Source organism: Bubalus bubalis, chromosome 2 (assembly GCF_019923935.1).
Source record: "Bubalus bubalis isolate 160015118507 breed Murrah chromosome 2, NDDB_SH_1, whole genome shotgun sequence".
Taxonomy (NCBI): Eukaryota; Metazoa; Chordata; class Mammalia; order Artiodactyla; family Bovidae; genus Bubalus; species Bubalus bubalis.
The window spans coordinates 67,897,284-67,903,889 of NC_059158.1; the positions used below are offsets into that span (position 1 = coordinate 67,897,284).

Genomic DNA, 6,606 nt, shown 5'->3' on the forward strand with positions numbered 1-6,606 from the left:
GTCGTTGACTAGGCCAGGTACGGAGGCAGAGGAAAGCTGCCACCTGCCCCTCCTGAGAGCTCACGGGGCAAGATGAGGTCTTGGACACTGAGGGAAGAAAAAAGGATTTCGAGACCAGGTGGCCAGCCTCTGTTTCTCTTTGGCCCTCGGCCTTCCAAAGAGAAAGGTCCTATGGATGCTTTCAAAACTTAAAAATTCAAAACGATCAAAGTAAAGAGGAACGTAAGGAGGGTTCATACCTGATGCTTTGCTAGATGCTCTTCTGATGTGCATACTAGATACCAGTTCTGGAGAGCGAAATCCCTAAGTGGTACTGGGTCAGAATGTCCACACAGAAAAGCTGCAGATGGGGGATAGTGAAGGTTAGTTTTGTTCTGCCATTCTCAGTCTCCAGGTGGACTCTGCAGCTTTTGCCCCGGGGAACAAAGTGGCCAGAAGTACAGAAACTTCCGGTTTGCAGCCCAGACCTTCTCCAGCTCCTGAGAACTTGCTCCAGTGATGGAGCCCCAAAGGAATTTGTGGATTCCTCTCCCACAAGTGTCAGGGGCAGGGGTGCTGGGAGAATGTGGAGTTCACAGAGAATGGCCGAGTCATAACAGATTAAATAGAATTAAAGGAAAAAAGAGAAAAAGGCTGAGTGAGCCAATATGCTTATTTTTCCTCCAAATAGAAAAGTTTTGGTAAAGGATTGCTTACAATTCTAATGAGTAAGTTACATTTCTGTGTTTTTTCCTAAGACACATTCAGGGAACATTTTGGAGGTCTATGCCCCAGGTGCTGGATGCAAAATTCACTCATTCAACTACTGTGTGACTAAAGCCACATCTCTCTACTCTGTGTTAGAAGCAATGGATCCAGAAGGGGAACAGGTAATTAAAGTGCACGAGGTTGGTTAGAAGGAAGGACACTAGTCAGAACGAATATGAAGTCTCAGATGTTGAAGACAGAGCATAGTGTGTGTGTTGACAAGCAGTTTGCTTGGGCTGGATTAAAGTGTACTTGTGGAAAGAGCTTGTTAGTGAAAATACCGGCAGAAGGTTCTCCCAACTTCTACACTGTGCTAGCAAAAGCCAACCAATTTGGAGTTTGGATTTTTCTCTGTTTGGAATGTGAAGTTGTGAAAGGAAAGCTATATATTAAAAAAAAAAAAAAAAAAAAAAAGGATTGTTTTAGGAAATCTAATATCACAGAAGTAGACTGAAGGCCCAAAGACCATGGACTGATGGGGTTTGGGTGGAGCTGGGAGATAAAAGATATTTAGTTATGTTTTGGTAGCATTTTCCATGATAGAAGAAACAATAGTGAACTAAAAAGCAAGGCAACTAGATTCTAATCTCATTTTACTAGATTCATGTGACCTCAGGCAAGTTACATTTTCCAATTAAATCTTTCTCCTCTCATGGCTCAAAAATTTCATGATTCTTCATTGTGTTTGAAGTCATGGAGTTCCACACAATATTCACACAACAGAATACTTAGGAACTACCTAATGCTAAGAAATTGGAGTGAAATAGAGGTGCTGCCCTTACTGAGCTCATTGTATAGTGGGACAGCCAGAAATGTAGACTACAGAATGAGAAGTGCTACATTAAAGGAGTGAACAGAATGAGTGATGTATTAATAATTATTAATTAAAAATTAGTCATGGAATAAATTATTAATTAAACTTGAGGTTATGTATGGGTCAAAAAAAGTAACAACGAACTGGGCCTGAAAGGATCATTAAGTAATAATATAACCAGTGCTCTGGGCAAATTATCTAGGACATAATAAGTGTTCAATAAATAGTACTCAGGAAATGGCAACCCACTCCAGTATTCTTGCTTGGAGAATCCCACGGACAGAGGAGCCTGACGGGCTACAGTCCATAGGGTCGCAAAGAGTTGGGCAGGACTGAAGCAACTGAGCATGCATGCATGCACAAAATTGTTGAAGTCACCAGAAAGAAAATGAATGGTTCTGTCGAGGTTAGGGACATTAGGGGCATGCCCCTACAATAGTAGGTAAGCAGCTGCTTTTACCCTTGAAAATAGGAACCATGTCTTATATGCATTCATGTCGGCATACAGAGTTTGCCTAATGCAAATTATTCTATAAAGTATGCAATAAACATTTTCCCGTATGACCCCTCAAAATAGTACGACAAAGTAGACTTCAGCTACTGCAAGAAGATGGTTCCCTCTTGGTTTCCTCTTTTTCTGTTCTTGGTATGGGATCCTGCCAGCTTCTAGCTCACAGCTCTGAGAAAGTCAGAAGTAAGAGGAAAGATACAAAATTCAATATTGCCATGAAGACCTCTTCTTCCCTTCCTCTCACAAATGCCATGACCTAAAGTAACTGGTCATTACAAGGAGAGACAAGGCAGGTTCCAGAATCCTTTAGACTTCCCTGATTTGGGAATTGCTTTTTCCCATGCTTTTCAATAGGTCTCAGTGTTATACATGTACATAAGTATGTGTGTGTATAACCAAGAATTCTATAGGAATACACATTTGATTTGCTTAAGTTTCTGAAGTGAGTAATTATATAAACTATAGAGGGGCCACAGATCTTTTAAAATCACCCACCATGGCCAACAACATACCTTATACACAATGGATGTAGAATACTTGTTACTTTGCTTTGCTGCTTTCATTTATTTCCTTCCGCACAACAACCTTTCTCAACATCCTTTCCTTTTACCCTTCTTTTTTTTAGGCTCTTTCAGATGTTATCCAGTTATGTGTATCCATTTGTCCTCTGGCTATAAAATTATCTTTCTCTATCCATTAAAAAAAAAAAAAAAACAGATTTTGGTTTATTAGGAAGTCATTTCTTGGCCCGGGCTTAGTTTAAGAAGCCAAGGTTGCCATTGTTACTCTCAGTGTCTCTGGACCTCCGGAGTCCAATGCGCCGATTGGCATCTAGTGTGCCTCCATTGTGTCGTGTGTACAAAACCTGCCGTGTGCCATAGGCTGGGCTGGAACCTGGAAATGGGAAGATGGCTTAAACCTCTATTTGACTTCAGGGCACGAAGCTCAGTGATCATTTTCTCCTTTTCTCCTTTGACATAAGTCTGAGGGAAAGTATATACCAAAAAGGGCTATGTCTTTATTCCATAAAGAGCTTGTCCACATGAAATGAAAGCATAAGCACCTTAATAAGGCAAAAGGCATGAACAGATAAATTTTTTTTTTCCTTTAGCCACACCGTGGGGCTTGTGGGATTCTAGTTTCCAGACCAGGGATCCAACCTGGGCCCTCTGCAATGGAAGCATAGAGTCCTGACAACTGGACCACTAGGGAATTTCCTGAACAGATAAATTTTAAAAAGAAATACATTTATTTAACCTTATTTAAAACACACACACACACACCACCACAACATTGTAAAGTAATTGTCCTCCAATAAAACACACATATACAACTCAATCTTGCTCAGTTCAGTTCAGTTGCTCAATCGTGTCTGACTCTGCGATCCCATGGACTCAACCTTGCTAGGCAGCAAAAAAAGGGAAAATTAAAATGAAATACCTACCAAAATAATGAAAACAATTTTCAGTGTTTACAATCATTGCTGGCAGATTCATAAAAAAAAAAAAATTCCCATTGTCTATTTTCAGTTGCATGAGAGTTGGTACTAGCTGTTTGAAAAACAACTTCAAAGTTTGTGTCGAGTCTTAAATATGTCCATGTCCTTTAACCAAATTACTCCATTTCAAGAAATGTATCTTAAAAGGTACTCTAACTACAGAAAAAATAATATTGAAAAATTGGGACTTCTCTGGTTCTTCAGTTGGTAAAGAATCTGCCTGCAGTGCAGGAGACCTGGGTTCAATCCCTGGATCAGGAAGATCCCCTGGAGATGGGAATGCAACCCACTCCAGTATTCTTACCTGAAGAATTCCATGGACAGAGGAGTCTGGCAGGCTACAGTCCATGGGATTGCAGAGTCAGACACAACTGAGCAACTAACACACAACTATAGGAAAATGACTATAGAAACTGATTCACCCAATGAAATTTGCAGTTATTACAGTAATTCATATGAAGATTATGCAAAACTACAAAAACAGATTATGATAACATCATTTATTATTATGATAATAAATGAAGGCAGGATTTGTTTATTTTGTGAAACCAGAGCTTGACTTAATGCCTAGGAAGAAAACTGGCAAAATAGTGCTCAGTAAATATCTGTGCAAAATATGGCACAAAAATGAATTTGTACCATATCTTTACAACTAGCAAGACCAAAATATATGAAAGGAATGTACTCTAAAAGGTTAACTATGCTTATATTTTAGAGCAACTATGAAAAATCTTTTTAACTCTTTTTTTATTAATTTTCTTCTTTTAAATAAACAGGTACTACTTTTATTACAAATCTGTATGCAGGTCAGGAAGCAACAGTTAGAACTGGACATGGAACAACAGACTGGTTCCAAATAGGAAAAGGAGCACGTCAAGGCTATATATTGTCACCCTGCTTATTTAACTTATATGCAGAGTACATCATGAGAAATGCTGGGCTGGAGGAAGCACAAGCTGGAATCAATATTTCCAGGAGAAATGTCAATAACCTCAGATATGCAGATGACACCTCCCTTATGGCAGAAAACAAAGAAGAACTAAAGAGCCTCTTGATGACAGTGAGAGAGGAGAGTGAAAATGTTGGCCTAAAGCTCAACATTCAGAAAACAAAGATCATGGCATCCGGTCCCATCACTTCATGGGAAATAGATGGGGAAACAGTGGAAACAGTGTCAGACTTCATTTTTGGGGGCTCCAAAATCACTACAGATGGTGACTGCAGCCATGAAATTAAAAGATGCTTACTCCTTGGAAGGAAAGTTATGACCAACCTAGACAACATATTAAAAAGCAGAGACATTACTTTGCCAACAAAGGTCTGTCTAGTGAAGGCTATGGTTTTTCCAATAGTCGTGTATAGATGTGAGAGTTGGACTGTGAAGAAAGCTGAGCGCCGAAGAATTGATGGTTTTGAACTGTGGTGTTGGAGAAGACGCTTGAGAGTCCCTTGGACTGCAAGGAGATCCAACCAGTCCCTCCTAAAGGAGATCAGTCCTGGGTGTTCATTGGAAGGACTGATGTTGAAGCTGAAACTCCAAAACTTTGGCCACCTGATGCAAAGAGCTGACTCATTTGAAAAGACCCTGATGCTGGGAGGGATTGGGGGCAGGAGGAGAAGGGGACAACAGAGAATGAGATGGCTGGATGGCATCACCGACTCAATGGACATGGGTTTGGGTGGACTCCAGGAGTTGGTGATGGACAGGGAGGCCTGGCGTGCTCTGGTTCATGGGGTCGCAAAGAGTCGGACACCACTGAGCAAGTGAACTGAACTTTTATAATGAGAAAAAATGATATGAATAAATACAGAGGGAAACATTTGGCGAAAATTGATACCCTTTTAACAGTTTTCTAATTTGTTATTTTTATAAATTAAAAAAATGAAAATTCAAGTGGACTTTCAGATTGTCAAAAGTTTTTAGGTTGATAGAAAAAATAGGAAAGACCATTTTTAAAACTGTTAAAAGGCTGTGAGAGGGGTTGTTGTTCAATTACTAAGTTACATCTGATCTTGATTTATTTCCTTGCAGTCCAAGGGACTCTCAAGAACCTTCTCCAGCACCACAATTTGAAAGCAACAATTCTTTGGCACTCAGCCTTCTTTATGGTTGAACTCTCACATCCTTACATGACTACTGAAAAAACCATAGCTTTGACTAGACAGACCTTTGTTGGTAAAGTGATGTCTCTGCTTTTTAATATGCTTTCTTGGTTTGTCGTAGCTTTCCTTCCAAAGAACAAGTGTCTTTTAATTTCACGGCTGCAGTCACCATCTGCAGTGATTTTAGAAACCAAGTAAATAAAGTCTCTCACTGTTTCATTGTTTCCCCATCTATTTGACATGAAGTGATGGGACCAGATGCCATGATCTTAGTTTTTTGAATATTGAGTTTTAAGCCAGCTTTTTCACTCTCCTCTTTCATTTTCATCACGAGGCTCTTTAGTTCCCCTTAACTTTCTGCCATTAGAGTAGTGAAGTGAAGTGAAGTGAAGTTGCTCAGTTATGTCCGACTCTTTGCAACCCCGTGGACTGTAGCCCACCAGGCTCCTCTGTCCATGGGATTCTCCAGGCAAAAATACTGGAGTGGGTTGCCATTTCCTTCTCCAGGGGAATCTTCCCAACCCAGGGATCGAACCCGGGTCTCCTGCATTGCAGGCAGATGCTTTAACCACTGAGCTACCAGGGAAGCCCATTAGAGTAGTAGCCTCTGCATATTTGAGGTTGTTGATATTTCTCCTGGCAATCTTGATTCCAGCTTGTAATTCATCCGGCCTGGCATTTTGCATGATGTACTCTGCATATAAGTTAAATAAGCACAGTGACAATATACACAGTTGATGTACTCCTTTCCCAATTTTGAATTAGTCAGTTGTTCCATGTCTAGTTCTAAGTGTTGCTTCTTGATCACATACAGATTTCTCAGGAGTCAGGTAAGGTGGTCTGATATTGCCATCTCTTTAAGAATTTTCCACAGTTTGTTGTGATCTACACAGTCAAAAGCTTTTAGCATAGTCAATGAAGCAGAAGTAGATG

At 40.1% G+C, this 6,606-nt stretch overlaps 1 non-coding gene across 1 annotated transcript; it reads right to left on the reverse strand.

Annotated features, from left to right (window-relative positions):
- Window positions 1-6,187: 6,187 nt before the first annotated feature.
- TRNAC-GCA lies at window positions 6,188-6,259 on the reverse strand. The gene has a single exon. It is a non-coding gene; the product is annotated as a tRNA-Cys (tRNA).
- Window positions 6,260-6,606: the final 347 nt, after the last annotated feature.